At 43.0% G+C, this 21,385-nt stretch overlaps 1 protein-coding gene across 1 annotated transcript in view; it reads right to left on the reverse strand.

The window, feature by feature from the left end:
• Positions 1-20,114, reverse strand: part of Ptn (pleiotrophin) — an 87,704-nt gene extending 67,590 nt beyond the window's left edge. Inside the window, exon 1 of the mRNA XM_038320183.1 lies at positions 19,818-20,114. The gene's annotated coding sequence lies outside the window, so the exon portion shown is untranslated. The remainder of the gene's footprint in view (positions 1-19,817) is intronic.
• Between the last annotated feature and the right edge of the window lie 1,271 nt (positions 20,115-21,385).

Below are 21,385 nucleotides of genomic sequence, written 5' to 3' on the forward strand. Positions count from 1 at the left end.
TGCTTTAATGCTTAAGTTATTAGTTATCATAATTTTAATATTCTAGTTATAAATTAATCATTTTTAAAGTTTTACTGAAAATAAGTCATAGGTGAGTAGAATAAATAGAATGATATGTTGAATATTAACAGATATTTCTTCGTTATAAAAACATTTTAATAAAAATCCAAAATAAGAAGTTTAAGCTTCCATGTTGAAATAATATAAAATTAACACTTGTAGGTTTGTTTGTTTTGTTTTGTTTTCATCCCAGAAATGGGAACATGTTGGGCTGGGACTGAGGAACCTCTCCATACCCTCGTTCCTCACCCTCTTCTCTCCCTCACATACACCAGCCCTCTGTTTCTTCGTTCTTTTCTCTTCTCCATGGTCCTTCATGCTGGCCAGTCCTGTGCACACTTGCCTTTCATGTACAGAAAATGAAGGCGGGCACCTTCCATGTTTCTAACCATGTGTTCTTGAGGCTTGGAAGAGCATATTCCATAAATAGCCTGCGGGTAGATTAAATGGATGGACATGTTCTGCTCGTGGCCTCTGAACTCTATTTTAAAACTATAAAACCTAACTCAATCTGCTTCTTTTCAGGAGTGGCATAAGAACAGATCCACCGCAGGAAGCTGTTAATATACAAGGTTACAAGGGACAGTAGAGGTGAGATTCAACCAGACACTATGGAAATCAACTGGGGAAATTACAACTGATCTGTGGCCTATTAAAAATTATATCTGATCACTAAAATCCCTCTTGCTACTACCTGTAAAAGGATAGAGAAACTAAGATATAGAAAAAACTAGTATTTATTTACCCTGCTGTCATAAAACAAGAGCAGTGAGATTTGAAGGTTTGGGAAAATTTAACAAGATTGATCAGAGTAGATTACTTTCTTGCTCTTGTGGGAAAATTTGTAGCATGTAACAGTTGCTTTTTCTTTCCTTGGAAAACTGTCAGACACCTTTCCAGGCTTGGATCAGCTTCTAACATTTCACTGTTTAATGGACCTAAAATCCCATTAAAGTGATTTTTGCTGCTAGCTTCAGTCCCATTGGGAAAAGCGTCTCCTTTTGTCAGGCCTGCGTTCCACATTTACAAGGATTAGTTTGTCTTCTGTCTTTGTGAAGTGTGCTTGCTGCACACAGAGGGTCTCTCAGACAGACAACAGTGCCCATGTTCTCACACTTAATCTTACTCCATTTATGATTTGAGTTCCACCTCCCGTTAAATTTCTTCCCCCTTTTTGTCTGCACTTCTCTTTCTGTTGGCCAGCGTCTTCGGATTACCAGTTTCTGAAAAGATGCCTCGTCAGTGTATTACTGGGAGGTAGGAAGACAAGCCCGCTACATGCCGTGGGGTCTGGGCGTAACGTGAATAAATGATGCATGGTGGTCAATGTGAATGGATAATGGAAGGATGTGATTGGCCAGTGACTGCAAAGCATATTTAGGGAAATGTGCGTGTTACCTTTAGTTCATACACTCAAGTATGAGCTATGTTGTTAGACAACTAGTGTCGATTAATTCAGCCGTGTAATGGATCCAAGCAAAGTGAAGACTTCCCCTTAACTAAAAATTTCACTTCTCTGTCAAAGTTTCCAAGTGACCCTTATCCCTTTATATGCGGGATAAGCTAAGCCACTTTAGAAACAAGGAAAATTGGTTCTGAGGCTTGGAAGTGACTTTTAGGGAGGAAAGATGAACTTTCTTCTATTCCCTAGTATACACAGCAACAGCCTTCACTCACATATGCAGCTTAGAATTAGGATGGCAAACTGGGCAGCAATGGATAGACACTGGCATTAACTAGGCAGGATCAAGGGTTTAAACTACCAGTTTTTAATCTTCTCACAAATGAACGCCATGAGGACTAACCAAAACAAGGCTTTCTGGTCCCACCTTCAGAGACTGGGGTGCTATCCGAGAATCTGAATTTCTAATGAGCTCCTAGGTGGCCCAGCATCACAGCGGGGGGCCACAGTTGAGACCCTCTGTTTTAGACACAGAGGGGAATTCTAGGGGCCAGGAAAAGGAGAATCAGCACACCTGATGCAAGAGCTTGGCTGGGAATCAAAGAGCTTCAAGTGACCTGGAAGTCTCACCTGGCTCCATAAGGTCACCAGAGAAGACAAAGAGGCTTGGAAAGCTAGGTGAAGTCTAATCTAGACCTGTGGTCTCCTTCACGCCATTCTGAAACATGGTTCATACTGTAATAGGCCCTATTTTAAATATGAGTATATGTCGAACATATAATGTGCATTCCTACAACAGGTTCCCAAATGTTGCTATAGAAGAATTATCTTTCAACGATAAGCACAAGTATTTTCACATAACAACAATGAAAAAAAGACTCCATGAATTTGAAAGAGAGCAAAGAAGGGTTAGATGAGGTTTAGAGAGAGGAAAGGAAAAAGGGTATAATTATATTATAATTTCAAAAATAAGATAAATCATTTTAAAATGAATATTCTTAAGCCCTTACTTTTAGTAAAATTGATTCTATAGTGATATATTCCAGGAGATTTTTTTAATTTAATTTATTTATTTATTATGTATACAATATTCTGTCTGTATGTATGCCTGCAAGCCAGAAGAGGACACAGGACCTCATTACAGATGGTTGTGAGCCACCATGTGGTTGCCGGAATTGAACTCAGGACCTTTGGAAGAGCAGGCAATGCTGTTAACCACTGAGCCATCTCTTCAGTCCAGCCAGGAGATCTTAATTTAAGCAAGCTGCTCTTTCTTTCTTTCTTTCTTTCTTTCTTTCTTTCTTTCTTTCTTTCTTCTTTCCTTCTTTCTTCCTTCCTTCCTTCCTTCCTTTTTTTCTTTTTTCCTTTCTTTTTTTCTTTCTTTCTTTTTTTGGAGATTATTATGGTCTTTTGTGGTTGTTTTATTTGCTTTTTTTGTTTGTTTATGAGACGTGGTCTCTCTACATAGCCCTGACTATCCTGGACCTCACTATATAGCCCAGGCTAGCCTCCAGCTCACAGAGATTTGTCTTGCCTTTGCCTCTGCCTCCTGAGTGCTGGGATCAAAGGCAATGCCACCATGCCCAGCTAAACTGCTCTTTACAAAACAGTGCTTTGGGGCCAGGAAGGTGGCTCAGTGGTTAAGGTGTTTGCTACTAGGTAATGCAAACTCGATGATTCAAGTTCAATCCCTGGATCCCAGGTACAGGTAGGAAGAGAAAACTAGCTCCACAGAGTTGTCTTCTGCCTACACATGCACACACACGCACCCATGCACACACACACACACACACAAAATAAATCTTTTAAAGTAAGAATGGTAATGAACTATGTCAGCAATATTTTGAGCCACACCCTCTCTACAGCCTATCATAATGACTCCCAGAAGGGCCTAAGAAGCAGGTGAGAGAACTGCCACACTCCCTTTTTCACACTTGCTCGGCATGGCCTTCTTGCCTTCTCAGAACCTCACTATTCTAATGCATAGTGAAGACAACCATAATCAAGCACGTCACACAGAAACTGCCAAGGAGGATAATGAGGTAAGATGTAGGAAAAGCAATTTTCCCAACGGCCACATCGTGTATTTATTAGCTGTGACTTTCATCAAAGGAAAGTCTAAACAAAGTTTAAACTTCTCTTTAAAATATCAAGGGGGGGGGGGGTCACTATAGATAGAAGACTCACAATCAGACTCTAGTATACTCGCTCTGGAGGAAGTTACCTTATTCAAAGAAACCAAAGAGGGGGCAAGCCTTCAATGAAATCTATTATTCTACCCTCTTGGACCAGAAATTGTGGACTAAGGGCTTTCATCCGCAATCACACTAAATATAACAGATTTCAAGCTAAATGGCTTCCATACAAAATGCCTTGTCTAATCTGGTTCCCCAGGACACTTCCTGCCCCTCCTGAATCACGATTAACTTGAGGCTTGGAATCCAGACAATTTTTACTTCCTGAGCTTTCTTCCCATTTAGCCAAACTGGACAAATAAATTTTAAGGAAGGAAAATAAAATCGATCTGTGTCCCTGTCTTCCTGCTCTCACGGAGAGGGAAGAACCTGGAAAGAGATGAAGAAAGGGGGGGAAAGTAAGGGAACATCTTGGGTTCCCCACAGGGCGTGCAGAGGAGCCAAAGTATACCACAAAACAGGGACTGTGTTGTTGAAAATCCTCCCCAAACAGGAGCCCTTCACCCAAGAGCATCAGGGCTACCTCTGCCTTTGACTAGAGCCCCAAACAGTGTTTATCGCACATATTGTTGTAAGTACTTACTGATCCTAACTGTCTGGCTTTCACTGTCATTCCGGGACTGAATTACCTGACTCTCTTTCCCACGCTGGTTGCGGAAGTAATGACTCTGCCCATGACCAGCAGAAGAAAATTCCTCTGACACAGGAAAATGAAGGGGAGATGAAAATCTCCATGAGTGAGCACTTGAAGGGTGGGAACTGGAATGACAGATGACTTTCCTATCTCGCCTGTTTTTTTTTTTTTTTTCTAGAAGATTTCATATTCATCTAACATCAAGACCTGACTGTAGGGTTTTCTTAAAAGTTCATGGATCCAAGGGACCCCTACATGAAAAGCAACATCATACAACACATCTTCCAGAAAGTAAATATCATTAGCGTGGTTTTATTACAGAGTATGTTACTGGAGCTTCTAAAGAAGAAGTTGCAGTTATGACTTTGAGAAGTCAGAATATAGTTGGCAGCCAGACTACCACCAACCAGGGGTTGCAAGTCTGAGGCTGGTTCCTCCTGAAACTCCCAGGCATTAAGAACACCGATGAGGTCGGGCGGTGGTGGCGCACGCCTTTAATCCCAGCACTCGGGAGGCAGAGGCAGGTGGATCTCTGAGTTCAAGGCCAGCCTGGTCTACAAGAGCTAGTTCCAGGACAGGGTCTAGAAACTACAGGGAAACCCTGTCTCGAAAAACCAAAAAAAAAAAAAAAAAAAAAAAAAAAAACAACAACAACTTCAGAAACAACTTCAGAAACATTTGGGAAGCCTGTGCCCAGCTCCTCTTGCTCAGTTCCAGTGATCATCCTTCCTTAAACCAGGAATATTCCCTGCTTCTTCAAATGGACCTTCCCTACAGATTCCCTTTTCCAATGATAGCACTAGAATTCCCAGGTTGATTGACTTCACATCTCATCTGGATTCACCTCTCGCTTGCTAACATTCCCTCGGGGTACTTACACTTCAGATTTTTTTATTTTACAGTGCCTGGCGAAAGAATACATCCTAACTCACCACTGACACCCAGGCCTTGGCCATTCATCCCATTGTCCGCTCACTCATACAAGCAATTGAGATCATGAAAAACATTAACCTTAAAAGACAAGTTAAGTGGGGAGGATCCATTAAAATAACAGCTTCCGGAAAAGAATGAATTAAGCGTTCACAACACCATTTCTACCTTAAATATGCCCACTCCAGTATTCTTTAATCACAAGTCAAAAGATACTTTCTTCTGGAAGCCTGCTTTGATCCATACTATTAATTTAAATATCTTTCTTATATGCTTCAATATGCATATCTAGACCATAACACTGATGAATTATTGATATGCAACCTGCTGACCTATGACTAGATTATATAATCTGGGGATTGGGAATCAATATTTTTTTTGTTTTTGTTTTTTGGGTTTTTTTTTTTTTCAAGGCAGGGTTTCCCTGTAGTTTCTAGACCGTGTCCTGGAACTAGCTCTTGTAGACCAGGCTGGCCTCGAACTCAGAGATCCGCCTGCCTCTGCCTCCCGAGTGCTGGGATTAAAGGCGTGCGCCACCACCACCCGGCTTGGGAATCAATATATTTATGCCACTATTCCTGATACTTAACATAGAGCCTGATTATATACTTAATACATAGAAGGGAGGAAGGGAAGGATAGAAAAGGATGGAGAGAGGGAGGGGGAGGGAGGGAGAAGGAGACAGAGGGAGGGAGAGAGGGGAGGGAAGTCGTCTGGCTCTTGCGTTTATTTCGAGGAGGCTTTTGTTTCTTCTTTTTTCTTTCCTTTCTTTTCTGTCTTCATGAGGCTCTGGAAGGAGGGTCATGCTAAATAGAAAAACATAAAACCCAAAGCGCGGGTTTTGGGACAAAATAGGAAGTAATCCTTTTCACCAGGGCAATAAAGACAGTTTTAATGGAAAATATGAAAGTTAGGCAAGGGCCTGATATGGGAACAATATTTCCAAAGTCTGCAAAGTCAGCGGTTTGGAAGGTGATGCCCGAATCACTGCCATCCGTAAGCTACGTGTCTGCTCCGCCTCCACTGTACCTTCTCCAGGAACAGTCTTCCCTGTGACTTTGACCAAGTGTCTTCCCTTGGAAGGCACATTCAGTGCTTCCTTGACATCTCACCCAAGCTTAGCCTGCACTGAAAAGGCCATGCTGTTATTTTTCAACATTGCCCCCCCAATTCCCCTCTGACTCTCAAAAGCCCACATCAAGTGGCCTATTCCCACCCCTGAGCCTAAAGGCCCCACAATCTCTCCAAACAGTCCCACCAGCCAAGGACCAAGTGTTCAAACGTACAAGTCTCTAGGAGACATTTCACAGCCAAATCATAGCACTTGGTGCCATTTCCTTCCTCTGCCCCCGACTTTATGTTGTGTATGATTCAACTCTGCTTTTGGTTTGAAATATTGCCCCTGCTTCAGCTTCCCTTCTCTTGCAGAGAAGGTGGATCTTCCTCCTCTGAAAACCTTCATTAAATGGCTTTAGGCTTTTACTTCCTAATTACAAATGTTCCTTTTCTCTTATGAGGTCTCCACTAAGAAGCCACAGAGTACAGTAACAGGTGAGATCTTGTAACAGGGACAATAGCTTGGACAAATATTCTGAATGTTGAAAATCTTTTTTACTGAAGCATTCTTTTCAGGATAACCCCCGAGCTCTGTTCTTCAAACAGATACTTGGTTATATAGCTTCTAGAAGAAAGGGGTGCTTATGGTAGATTTAAGATTTAATTCCATGGCAGGAATGAAAATGCAACTGTCATTTGTATCTAGAAACCACTGACTTTACCTGTGATGTGAGATAAATCCTCCCACTGTCCATTCTGACATGCTCCTGCCCAATGCGGTGAGAACTGAGCACAACAATGTGCTATCTATATGTTTCAAAACTGAGGATAAGGGAACTTGAATGTTTCCACCATAAAGAAGAGGTATTTGAAGAGCTAAGTATGTTTAACCTGATTTCAACATTGCACACGGCGTCTGTGTACCAAACTATCACATGGAGCCTTATATATGTGTGTCGTTTTTATGCTTCAGCCAAAAAGTAAATCTCAATTTACAGATAGTTCCCACTTCCTTGTTCTATTGATTGAAATAAGGCTCTGGCTCTTCCGCTCTTCCATGCTGTCGGATTAATGATGCCATTAGCTGTGTAGCCCTGCCCATTGTGGAGGGTATATCATTTTCAATGCCTCTGCCCTCTTTCCTGTCGTCCTGGGGTTTCCTGCCAGTCGCCAGCCCTCCACGCTTCGCCCTTCTTCCAACCTCATTAATAATAGTCTCCAACCCAAACCATAAAAGACATTTGGAGGGATAGAGCCCCGATGCTTCCTGTAACAGAGTGACCTCTTTGCACACAACAGGCTGTAGGGCGTGGAGAATCCATCGCCTAACCTTTCCCAGCCTCTGTTCGTCCGTGCCCCACTGTTAGATGTCTAAGCTTGACAGTGAATGCTTTCCAATGGGAAACTGTAGCAGGATTTTTTTTTCCCATCCTTTGGTCCCCATTGTATGTTCAGCTGCTCTGTAGCTTGCTGCTAATCAAAGCCAGGGACTCTTCTACACAAACAAGCACAGCATTGTGGCTGGAATACAGCAGTCCGACAATTGAGTCAGGTGATAGCGGGCTAGGGGATCAAACAGCAGCTCCCAGCCACGCTCCTACCACCAGTCCCAGATGAGCCCTCTCTTCAACACAGTCGTGTTGAAACTACCATGCCAGGCAAATGGATGCTTGTGAAAACAAGTAAACATGAAACTGGATGCCATAATATGCAATTGGGGAGGTCTGGGCTAACAGCAACATTCATTATCCAGTACTGTGTTTTACAAACCTTAATGAGTTAGAAATAAATTAACAGTGTGAGAGCCTTTTTATTGGATCTGGCTATGAAGCAGAAGGGAATACTGAACGAAAATACTTCAAATATCTGTCATTAAATGGTAGATGGAAGCCAAAGAGTGGTATCGAATGTCTTTGTGTTAAGTGGACTTAGACTATAATGTCAGTTGCTTACCCGACCACCTTCTACAGAATGGCCGACCTGAGATTCGGCTCCTTTATTTGGGAACTGTCTTTATCCCACAGGGTTGTTGGAAGAATTTAGCCCAGAACTTAATGCAAAGATCTAAGTATGTGCCACCCACTATAGAGAAATCACTCAGTAAGTACTGCTTGTGATTGCTGCTGCTAAAGAGGGCTCAAAAAAGAACAAAGACAGAAGAAAAAAAAAGTCAAGGTGTTAAGAATTATCTGGTGGTAAGGGACAAAATCCACTCCTGCCACAGAAGTGCCAAGGAGCAATGCCTCAAAGGTAGTGGTGGGCCCAACGCCTACATCTCTATTTATGACCGCGTGTCTTTGAGCACAACAAGGAAAGCAGGGGTGGCAGCGGCCAGAGTGAAGGCCAGATACCATTATCTGTACTCAATAGTAGGAAGCTGGGCTCTGGGTGAGGGCAGCATAGGTACTAGACTGTTCTTTACGCACAGAGGATAAAACAGGAGAGAAAAATCTCAGGTGCAAAGAAAACAAGCATCCTTGCCACAGTTTTCAGCCTAAGCAGCCAGAGATGAGTGAATAGGGGAGTCAGAAACTTCATAAAGGGCTGATCCTATGCCTTTCTAATAGCAAGCATAGACTGTCAATTTCATTCTAGCTCAGGCAGTGATATACTGAAAGTAGTCCAACACATGCTGCTAACCATATGGTAGACATAACAAAATGTAGCTTTAGAACACATAGCCACTGGGACTTGTACTTAGTAGCGTGGCTTCCTTAAATACAAATATCTAGTATCCAAGACAATCTAACAACTGAAAGTGCTTCATATAGAAACCTCCACGTGGAAATAATTTCATTTAGGGGCTGTGTCATGGCACATATTTCAAGATCTGTGAATTGGCTTTAGCAAACATCAAGTCATGTTTTTATGCTCTGTCTTTCTAGTGTAGACCTTGATTGACCCTCAGCTGCACATGACCCTCCTTAGTTTTTCTGCCATCTGCATTTCAGTAAAAGTCAAATGTACCTGATAAACCAGTTTCACCCTTTCTCCACGTACATCCTGAAAAAACTTTATATATTCTCCAATCCCAAGGATTCTGGGCTCATTTTAGGTTCAGAACTTCTCCAGTACAACTTCCATGTTATGATGCAGACTACATACAAATATTCTAATAGTCTCAACAAAGTATGATTTTGTTTTAAATGCTACCAAGGATCAAGGTAAGCCATCCCCTGTCAAGTTTCAAGGGCAACAACATCCATTCCTGTTTGAGATAAACAGCCTCTAATTCTTAGGCTGATTTTCCTTGCTAAAGAAGAAAACTCACATCTTCTTTTGTGAATCCCTCTCCAGTTGCTGGTGCCTAAGGTCCGTGGATGATAATCCAAAAAGTCGCTATGCCTTGGTATAGATTTTTTATATCAAATGAGGAAGGAGGCAACTTGAAATGAAAAGGTGAATGAGACATACTTTTCATATGGCTTTTCATATTTGTATTTGAATTTTTGATAACCTGTCCAAGCATAAACTTATGAGCAGAAAGAAAATAGCACTATGTACTACATTTGGCATATACAAATTAAGGCATACAACAAAGCCAGAAAAGTAATAGATTAATGTACATCTGAGCCCTGGGCTGAAGGGGACCCCCTCAGTGCTCCAGCTCAGAGAAGAAGATCCCCACTCTTCTTTCACATAATTATCCATTAGTGAGGGTCAGGGGGTACACAGAAGGATGAAAAAGACGAGTAGGGGAGCAGCTTCAAGAGCCACTTCTGAGTCTTGCACCTAGGATGTGCGTGTCCTGATTAAGGCAGGAATCTTACAGGCAGAGATGACACTACGTCGTCTTCAAAAACTCCTTCTGGGAAGATCAAGGAAAGGACAGGGCTGCTCCCCAGTGGGAGCCTGGCTTCATGGGACTGTCATAGCAAGAAGTATCTGGAGCCAGGAGATTGGAAAAATGAGCAAAACAAGCCAGCGCCAGAGCAATTTCCCAACAAACACCACCACAGCAGACAGACCCAGAGGGCACAGTGGCACGCTCCAGATCACTTGTCTGATGTGGAAGAACCTTCAACATTCTTCAAATGGAATTTTTCTGAGTTCTAAAGTTCCTTTCTACAGGTTTGTAGCTGACCTCTCTCCCACTCTTGGATGTTCCCCTTAGACCTCTGCTCAAATTCACTTTTCTTTCTTTCTTTCTTCCTTCCTTTCTTTCTTTCTTTCTTTCTTTCTTTCTTTCTTTCTTTCTTTCTTTCTTTCTTTCTTTCTTTGTGTGTGTCTTCTTTTGAGCAGTCTTTGAAGTCAATGGCTCCCATTTAGCCTCTTGCAAGAGGATGAATCATTAGAAACCCACAGAGCCAAGCTACACTTGGGAAATGTCTGTTTAAGAAGAAATTGGTAGAAATCCACATCTACCCATTTATTCTGCTGGCCTGTTTTTGATCTACATCTCCAAGCCAAATTCACTTATAACAGCCTTGAAGTCCATCTTCAAATCCACAGGCATCATATATCAGAAGGGAAACCATCTTTTCCTCACCATCAGAACAACACTCTGTTACAAAGAGTGGAAACCACCGGGGCTATATAGTTGGTGGGAATCCTAATACTGGCTTAGACTAGAAAGGCATTTGACTTTCACCCCTTGTCTGTGATCAACAGTGTGGTTGTCAAATCCCAATTTGATCCAATTCACTTTCAACTAGAGCCAATTGTCCATTAGTCACTCCAAATAATGAGAGAGCAAATAAATAACTCCCCTGAAGGCTGCCAAGCCCTGGAGCGACAGGCATCAAAGAGGTCTGCTGGCCTTGGAGCCTACCCACCTGCAGTGAACTAGACCCACCCTGGAACCCTGGAGCAGCTCAGAAGTTTCCCAGGCTCCAGGGACCAGCTGAGAAATTAGATGAGTCCTGGGAAGGACCATGCAGCTGTATCTTCCCTAGGGCCACTTTCTGTCTTGGCTACAGGGAAAGGGTCCTTCCGGTAAAAATGGAACACAATGTTTATGCAGCTTGACTATGAATTTGGTACATGCTAATTCTTCAAAATCATTCATTCCCATCTAAAAAACAGTATCCTGGTCTAAGACAGGGACTCTTCTTGTTTACCACATCAGATTTTTTGACTTGAATTTTTCTATTTCCACCATTTTAATAAGAATCCATAACTCACTAAGCAATTTTGCGGTTCCAATTTACCCCTACCAAGCTAAACAAATTGAATTTCCATCTTAATTAGCTCATTTGGTGGAAACAAATGTACATGTTAATGGATATATACATATTAAAATATTGCACGAATCAATTACAGTGTTGATAGAAATGAAGGGCACACAATTATGCATATAACTATTTTAAGTCATACCAGAAGCATGCAAGTTTATCAGAGTGATAATACATGGTACTTGTTCAAAGAATATAAGTTTTTGTCATAAAATTTGATCACCCTGCTACATGAATATGCTCTTCTAGAAATAAACATATTTCTCTAGGTATATCTGTTTTCCTGATAAGATATATAGTGGAAGCCGGGTGGTAATGGTGCACACCTTTAATCCCAGAACTCAGGAGGCAGGGGCAGGCGGATCTCTGTGAGTTCGAGAACAGCCTGTTCTACAGAGCGAGTGCCAGGACAGGCTCCAAAGCTACAGAGTAAACCATGTCTCAGAAAAAAAAAAAGATATATAATAGAAACTTATTTCATATGGTTTAAATTAATCAACTCACAAATTTGATCTACACTGAGTGCTACTTGATGGTTCACATATTCTCCAACACAATTCAATAATTAAATATCTAGGGTAAACGCAGAAAGAAAAGAGAAAAGGAAGACAGAATTTATGATATTCTTCCAAGACTTAAGCATGCATTTTGCATTGAAACTAATGAGTTGCCTACTCTCTTGCCTACAGAACCATCAGACTTCCTCATTCGAAGTGCCTCTAAAGAACTACAGTACCCATAGGAACGGAGTTTGGGTTGTTTGTTTTATGGTAAGGTTTCTTTTCTTCTTTTTTAGAAAAAAAAAATGTGAAAATTTAAATCCGATTCCCTAGAGTTTTAGGGTGTTCTTATTTTTAGGCCAAAAATTCTAATCATGGCTTATAGGGCACACTTGGTCAGCTGTCCACTAAGCGCACATACAGACACTACATGTTAGACTCTGTGTTAAAAGAATGCTTTTGCAATCAGAAGCAAAGCCCTATGACTAGAACATATCACTGTCCACATTCTCGGCACCCGAGTGAGGTAGGCTATTCTGAAAACATTGTTCGAAGTCTTTGGAAAATATCCATTTGTTTTATCTTAAAAGACTTTCTCTGTTTCATGGGATTATTACCAAATTATAGTCACTATCGATTTGAATCTGAGCCGCCTTTTCTCTGGGCATCTGAAACTGTCTTAGGAAGTCACACAGAAAGATGATTTCTGTCCTTCTTCTATTATGATACAGTAGAGAACAGGAGAATGGTGTGCTAGATGTCCAAATCCAGATGAGACTAATGCTAAGAAAGTCTGCTATTCTATACACTTTCAAAATAAGGGCAAAGTCTAACAAATGCTTGTAGTAAGTTTTCAAGGAAAATCTGGGAGATGACACTTGAATCCTTTTCTTCCTCTGCAGAGGACTTCACCAGAAGCAGCAATCGGGAGAACCCCTGTGCATGCGGCCAGGCCACTAGGACAGTACAGGGGCTTCAGCCGAGGCAATAGCAGATCATAGGAAAGCTTCTAAGACGCAATCAAACACTGAAAACATCTGGCCACGAACAGCCAGACACAAACACGTTTTGCATGTAGCAAGAAGGTTCCCCCAAGGATCCTCATGGGTTTTATTAAGCAATGGATGCCATATGCAGAAAATTATGACAAAAGAGCCATTTGTCACACGAACCTAAATAAACGCCTTGTCACTTAAAGTATGATCCCCAGGCCAAAGAACTGTGGTCACCCAGAAGTCCTTCGACATGGACGGTTCCTAAGGAAAATTAGGGCATCAGAACCTTCCTTCCGGAGAAATCCTTATCAAATGGCCTGAACATGAAAGTTAGGTGTACGTGTGCTGTGCAAAAACTCTAAAGACCTTAATGTGGCGAAAATAACAAATTGACAATCTAGTGCGTGCCCTTCCAGACTCTTATGAAGGATCCAGAACCCCAGCATTTAATACAAGACACCATGCCCGGTTCACTTTAGCCTCTTTTGGGATTGTCTTCCCATTTTTTTTTTTTTAAGACTATGACTCAGATTTCCCTTTCTTGTTTTCTGTCACACATCCTTCCTCCTCCTCACTTCACTGAATCAAACTTACCTTCTGGTGACTCTAGCAATCTCTAGGTGTCCTGGGAAAATGACAATGACAGCAGCAAATAAGGGACATGGCAAAGACAGGATTTGCTTGCGTGGGTTTTAATAACATGAGCTCGTGTTTAGCAGGATGGTTTACAGCTTGTGAGAGCTACACTCACAGAGGAAGCAAAGAGTGTCATCAGCATCCCTCTCCCACTCCAAGATCCCTCACCCCCCCAAAAAAAGTCTCAAAAAGCCTGGTAACACATTCATTAGTACACACTGGGCAATATACAGGACAGGAGTCAAATACCGGCCTCTGAATCGGAGGCTCTGCTTTTGATTAGGAGTTCCCTGTATGAAAAATGCTCTCCAAAAGTGGATGGGAAAAGTCACTATCTTTGGGGCTGGAGAGATGGCTCAGGGGTTAAGAGCATTGCCTGCTCTTCCAAAGGTCCTGAGTTCAATTCCCAGCAACCACATGGTGGCTCACAACCATCTGTAATGGGGGTCTGGTGCCCTCTTCTGGCCTGCAGGCATATATACAGACAGAATATTGTATACATAATAAATAATAAACAATTTTAATAAAAAAAGTCACTATCTTTGGAGATCTCAGTTGCCAAATCTCCCAGGCCTTGAGCATGATTAATTTTTGCACTGCATTTAGTGAGATAAGACAGCAATCTAGGAAAAGAAAAAGGCGTATTCTTTGAAGAAGCAGGAAGCGTCATGCTGGGAGTGTTGGAGAACAGACCATGAAAGATGAGAAGAGGGAAGGAATCAGCAGAGAGGGAGGCCTGCATTTGATACTGTCCATTTCCAGACTCCCCATCATATCTGGTTGTGTGAGTCTATCTCTTAACACAGAAACTCTGGATGGACCACAGAAATCAGAATCCTCACACATCAAGTTAATCCAATGAACACTGAAAACAAGGACTAACCGGGCCGTGGTGGCACATGCCTTTAATCTCAGCACTCGGGAAGGAGGCAGATGCAGGCAGATCTCTGTGAGTTGTGGAGTTGTGAGTTGGAGACCAGCCTGGTCTACAAGAGGCTAGTTCTGGGATAGGCACCAAAGCTACATAGAAACCCTGCCTCAAAAAAAAAAAAAAAAAAAAAAAAAAAAAAAAAAAAAAAAAAAAAAAAAGGAAAAGAAAAGAAAAAAGAAAAAAGAAAAAAGGACTGTTCTCAGTTATTTGAGACCTCATATATATTGGACTTTAGGTCTGATTTGAGAGGATAATGGGAAATAAATTCAATTAATTAAACAAAAGGAGAGATGGTCATACGTGGAAAAAACTCTAAACTAGGGAGTTTAAGATATTTGTTCTGTTGCAGATACATTTTTTTTTTAAAAAAAAAAAATATGTATACAGTGTTCTGCCTGCAGGCCAGAGAGGGCACCAGATCTCATTGTAGATGGTCGTGAGCCACCATGTGGTTGCTGGGAATTGAACACAGGACCTTTGGAAGGGCAGCCTGTGCTCTTGACCTCCTAGGAGCCAACTTTCTAGCCCACAGATACATTCTTGAAAGAAGCCCTATTGCTTCCACTAAGCACACCCTATTCAGCCTACATGAATAAATTGTTACAGAAATACAGGGGGCAAGTAGACTTTTGAAATTCTGAGAAGCAGTGGCCTCACAGCTAGACTCGAGTTGTGATGAAAAGAGCACATTGAGCTGCTCTAGAAGAGCAGGAATCCTCTCTCCATGCTAGAAGCAGTCGAGAGCCGGAAGCCACGGCAATGTAAAGGACAGGAGGTGGAGTGGGATGCGGGCGGACCCGTAGATTTGGAGGTATTCCTTCTGGAAGCCAGAGGGTATCAGCAGCAACACAGAATGCTTGTTGTGAGGCCTGGGGAATGGGTCAAGGACATCGTGAAGTTGGATCAGCATTTAGAAGTAGAGATGAAGGGAGAAGCAGAGGAGAGAAGAGAGAGAAAACTTTAAATGTCCACATTTTGGAAACTGACCAGGGGGTGAGGGGATCAAAGAGAAGGCAAAGTATCCAAAGAGGTTGGGGGGAAAGTGGCCTACTGATGCATCATGGGGATCACAAGAGAGGGTATCAGAAGAGGACGGGGCTAGCTGACAATGCTGGTGTGTGCTAAGCACAAAGAAAGGCAATTTGCCACGGGATGAAATCACCTATGGCTTTAAAACATTGCTTTCCCCAGAGTCAGGTTGTGGTATAATAGACTGTGGTTGGCCGGGCGGTGGTGGCGCACAACTTTAATCCCAGCACTCAGGAGGCAGAGGCAGGCGGATCTCTGTGAGTTCGAGACCAGCCTGGTCTATAAGAGCTAGCTCCAGGACAGGCTCTAAAAGCTGCAGAGAAACCCTGTCTCGAAAAACCAGAAAAAAATTAGACTATGATTGCTTGAAATTTGTTTTAGATGAATTTCTAATAAAGCATCTCACAAGTTAACCCTGCTTAGCAGACGGGTGTGTGAACCAAAGGCTAGCACATGTGGATGTGTGTTTGATGAAACTAGAGCCCGATGGTCAGTACCAGGACTCGTGTTGTTCAAACTTAATACAAAGTAGACAATTTTTGTTGTAATTGTTCTATTTGTGGAGTTTAAGAATCTAAGGCTTCTACTCTTAGGAATCCCACCTTTTCTTTTTCTATTTGAGATGGGAACTTACCTAAAAGTCACTACGATAACAAGACTCTAAACACAAGAAGCACCGAGAAAAATTAAATTTTATTACTCAAAATGTCTCAGGCATGAATCATTGACTATGCTATGTTTTTCTTACGCATCCTTATCCCATGGGGAATCACGGTGAGTGTGAGCCTCATAACGCACAAGTATTACCATAGTTACAATCTCCTCCGACAGTGCTTGCTCACAGCTACCCTTTAACCAAAAGCACCTCCCAGTATCATAAAAGGTGGGTTACAGTTATTGATGTAGAAAGATTGTAACAACAGCATGCAAACTGCTATCTACAAGTCTGGCTTATAGTACCTAGAAAAAAATGGCCCAACAAATGGTAACTCAGACAGGCCCTGAACACCAAGAATGGAAAGCCAGGGCTCAAATTCTCCTCAAGCTAGTTGAACCTGGGTGGAAAAAGCAGGCCCAGCTCCCAAAGAAGAGGCAATATCCGGGTGTGTGCGTTCTTTCACCCTTGCTCCCAGGGAGAAAGAGTGGCCTGTGTCAGAGGACACAAAAGTATTTCCATTTGTGCATCCGACAGACCTCCAGAGGAGAAAACATTCCTCCTCCAGCTCAGCTTTACCTGCAAAGCACAATCAGAAGCAGCTCAGGGCTCTGTCTTGGATGATCCAGTGTAAACCAGACTGAAGGTAAGTCAGGGGAGCTGGGGTGTGGAGCACGCTTTCTATCCTATGGTCCTGAGTAGTCTCAGTTGTGCCTTACCATCAGTTCAAGGGTCGAGGACAAGCCCCTTGTCACCATGTTGCCATATTAAGAATGTAAGTGTTTGAGAAGCTGCCATTTATAACCTTAATTCTAACTTCAACCTACTGCTGTCTTCACACCATGCCATCTAGATCAGGCAAACCCTGTGATCCAGGGAACACACTGAGGAGCAATAGACTCAGCACACTACAAATGCCGAGTGGGAATGCCACTAACATAAGAAATCCAGAGTATCTCCAAGAGAAAGGAAAAACTTGAAACCTAAAATATTTGATTTCTAAGATTAACTTTGTTGATATATGCAAATTATTCAGGGGTCTTGTGCTATTTTTAGTGACCAGGTCTTGCTAAAATGCAAACTAGATCATTGGATCGCAAAAATAAATAAATAAATAAATAAATAAATAAATAAATAAATAAAGGAAAAAATCATATATTATTATATGTTGCTGTTTGTAAAGACCAAATAAGAAGGTGGTGGTGGTGGCTCATGCCTTTAATCCCCACATTCAGGAGGCAGAGGCAGGTAGATCTCTGTGAGTTCAAGGCCAACCTGGTCTGCAGAACGAGTTCCAGAACAACCAGGGTGACACAGAGAAACCATATCTCAAAAAACAAAGAAAAAGAAAATGAAAAGTTTGACTACATGAACTTGTTTTTGGTTTCCAATGTTATAAAAAAAAAAAACAGTCCAGGAAGACAGACAATTGCATATTATATTGTTACATGGCACACACAACATGCAATACAATATGTGGTCAAATATATTCCCTTTCATCCCCTATGGGATATCATTTAGGAGTCAGATGGCTAAGGCATCATGCAGGCTGTGGGTCTGTGTCTCTCACAGCTCTGCCTCTGAGGACATAAAGTGCTTGAGCCACAAACAAAACCCTTGAATTCAAATCTGGAGGAGCTGCAGTTGGCATAAAGGCAAGGTGAGGGCAAAGAAGGCACTGCGAGCATTAGGCAGACAGTTCACCAAGTGAGAAAGCTGTCTTGACCTGGGTCCGTGAGCAGCAGAAAGATTGCCTTCTTCTAAAGACTTAAATTTTAATCAGAGAATTTACATTCCAAAGTTTCTTATAGTTAGAAAGAAAAGTATTGGGGCTTTAAAATAAAATGGTTTAAAAACCACATCCTCTGATTTCAATGACAAACAACCATTGTTGGCAGTCTGAAATAACTCAGGTCCCAAAGAGGAGTGAGGGACCACATTCACCCTAATTTCCCTTGGATTTAAGTGGACTATAAGTGTTTCTAATGACTTCGCCTTGAAGGCACATAATTTACTTTAAAGCGGACGTAATGAACCCGGAAAGCACCAGCCTTCTGTTCTGTGTTGGCCGACTACTCTTCTGTTTCGTTCTCATTACCTTTTAATATTCCCATGAAACAATTCATTCCCAGACGATCAAAGGGCTAAAGTGGGCTCCACTGTTTCGTCAGCTCCACATTTGCCTGGGATCATAAAAGTGCTCCATTATGCTGCTAGTTCAAAAGCTTTGCTTTGGTAGTTCCTGAAGTGCCTCCCAGGCCCTTCCCTCCAACACATGCATGCACATACACACACTCGCACATGCACGCACACATACACACACACACACACACACACACACAGAGAGAGAGAGAGAGAGAGAGAGAGAGAGAGAGAGAGAGAGAGAGAGAGAGGAGATGAAAACACTTTCTTAAAAATACTGGACAAAAAAAAATCCTTGGTAGTCCCAGGAGGAAAGATGCTGAACAAGAAGAACTTTCTTACTTTGTTCTCCCCCAAAGTGTTCATTGCCTCCTTTCAGGAGCCACACACTCGATTTCCAGGGCCTCCCTCTGCCCCTACACCTCTAAAGTCCCTGTTAAAGGGAAGACGGGAATGAGTTAGCTCTCTGTATATAATCAAAAGTGTGCTCTTGTATTCACGTGCCACAGCATATTCCATAGAAGTGTGTGTGTGTGCACACGCATGTGTAAGAGGAGAGGAGAGCCTATGTTTTGTGCACAAAGGAAGTGAAAACATTCTTCTCGAAATACATTATGATAACTTAATTGAAACATCACCTCAGAGATTCTGGGTATTTGCCAGACTAGTCTTGATCGATCACATCCCTGGGTTCTTTGGATGAAATTGAAAACGTAAGTGCTTATGTGCCGGTTCGTTAGTATAATTGGCACTCCCAAGAGAAGGCAGAATCCAAAGCACGTCTTTGAAACTTTGGACTGAGCTGTTTCTAGAACCGTTCCTGAGCTGGCAGGTAGGATAGGGAGGGGTGCTCTTCTGTCAGCAGACACAGGAGGGGCAGGCCGCCGCGCATGTACCACACCTAGAGCGGCAGCAGTTGGCAGTTGGCAAGCTTTTGGGCAACCTGAGAAGTGGAGGTAGGAAAATGAGAGCTGCCTGATAGAGCTCGCTCTCTCTCTCTCTCTCTCTCTCTCTCTCTCTCTCTCTCTCTCTCTCTCTCTCTCTCTCTCTCTCTCTCTCTCTCTCTCTCTCTCCTACTGTACTAGGCCAGACACACCCACCGAAGCTCCAGGTTTTACAAAGAGCACAAATGTATCCTTCTCTCCCGCGCTTTGCCTGCTCCAGCAGGTAGCAGGAACGCCATCCCATACCGCGCACTCTCCACAACACAAAAGCTGTTTTCCTGCCTCTCATCCGAGCACACCCTCACTGGCCGAACTCGTCCGTGCCTCGCCCCCCCCCCCCCCCCCAAATTTCCCTCGGTTAGTTTGCCTTCTGGAGCAAGTCCGTTTTGAAAATCAGTCCCATTAGCCGACTCCAGGCAGCTCCTCTCAAGCTCCAACCCCCACGGACTGCAGATTTCCAGGAAAGTGGCCTGGGGGGTAGGCACACTTCACCAGAGACCCTTCGGAGAAATCCACAGGGTGCCTTGCACTTACTTTGGCTTGCAGATGTCCTCGCTGACTTGCAGGCTGCCTTTGTTGCACGGTGCAGGGCGAGGTTTCTGCAGCGGACTCCAGGTACTGCTGGTTGCTGCTCCTGCTTGGGCGGCTGCGCTCTCCCCCACTTCTGGATGGATGACTCAGTGCTTTCTTTCTTCCCCTCGCTCCACTTTGGATTTTCTTATGCTCTGGGGCTTCCTTGGCGGGATTTTTGGACGGGAAGGCGGGGAACCTGATCCTGTCTTGACTCAATTACACCCTGCCAAGGAGGGAAATGGAGAATGGGAGGGTTGAGAGGAGCCGGCGGGGAGAAAAAGCAGGCTGTGCGAGGGAGGGGGAGTGCTTTGCCCCCGAAATCTGATTGGGAAGCTTATGAAAAGCAGGCTACTCTGGGGGCAGTCTTTCCCCAAACGAATGTGCACGGAAAGACGAGGGAGTATAAAACTGTTTGTTCTTAACATCCACCCCTCACGGTATTTCTTTAACGAATTCCCAAGCACCATGGTTTTTTTCTCTTATGGCTCCATACCTTGACTTATCAAGTCGGGTATCTTAATTGGAAAACCGATGGTATTTTAGACTGCAGTTTTGGTCCCACGCTTTCTTTTCTTTTCTTTTTTTTTTTTTTTTAAGCATGAATTTCAGAGGGTTGGGGGAGCTAAGTGCGAACGCAGCTGCCCCTTGCTCCCTCTCCAACCCCCAAAGTCTTTCCCCTCAGAGAGTCCAGCTAACTTTGGCCGCCAGCCGCAGCCCACCTGCAGCCACTAACCTGAAAAGAACCTTTCCTGGCTTGTCACTGGGAATGACAGATTTCTGAAAATTCCCAATTAAATGTCACTTTCCTTTAGGGGATTTTGGGTTTCTTTGATGCCTCTAGAGACCCATTTTTTGACACGCTTTTGGCAAAGAACATGGGATAATCAGTGCGGCTCAAACTCCGGGGTTTGTAACACTCAGAGGGTGAACTTCCCTGCTTCCTGCGACCTTTGAACCAAGAAGAGGATAAAGTGACGCATCAGCGCTAGGTCTCATACCGAAATTTACTGCAAAACGATGAAGGAGTAAAACTCAAATTTACCCAGATTTGTTCAAAATGTAAAATGGACTCCAATTTCTCCTAGTTCTGACATTACACCCACTCGACTCAACTTAATTAGTAAGGCTTATGGGATCCCATGACCTTTGAACCCTCATATCTTAGGACGACTCAGATCCTACAATGAGAGCCATTAGTTCATGGCAAGTTGTTTTAAAGATGGGGGGGGGCTCTTCTGTTTACTGCTTACTGCACGAATGTCCAAGAGTCCTCTGGGGACAAAAGAGGTGACCCTGCAGGAGGGTTTTATGTGGCTCCTATAGTTTTGTTTTTTTTTTCAAAGGCGGAAACAACAGAACTTTGTTTGCACACCCAAGTCTATCTCCCTAACAGACTATTCTCCAGCTGCCTTTCCTTGCGCAAACTGCGTCTTCCTCAAGTCAGACTCCCAGTGACTCGGTTTCCTTTTCTAGTCTTCATTTTCACCAGGGAGCAGTCAGCCGGCTTCCCCCAGGCTTCACCTGGATGC

Source organism: Arvicola amphibius, chromosome 2, assembly GCF_903992535.2.
Source record: "Arvicola amphibius chromosome 2, mArvAmp1.2, whole genome shotgun sequence".
NCBI lineage: Eukaryota > Metazoa > Chordata > Mammalia > Rodentia > Cricetidae > Arvicola > Arvicola amphibius.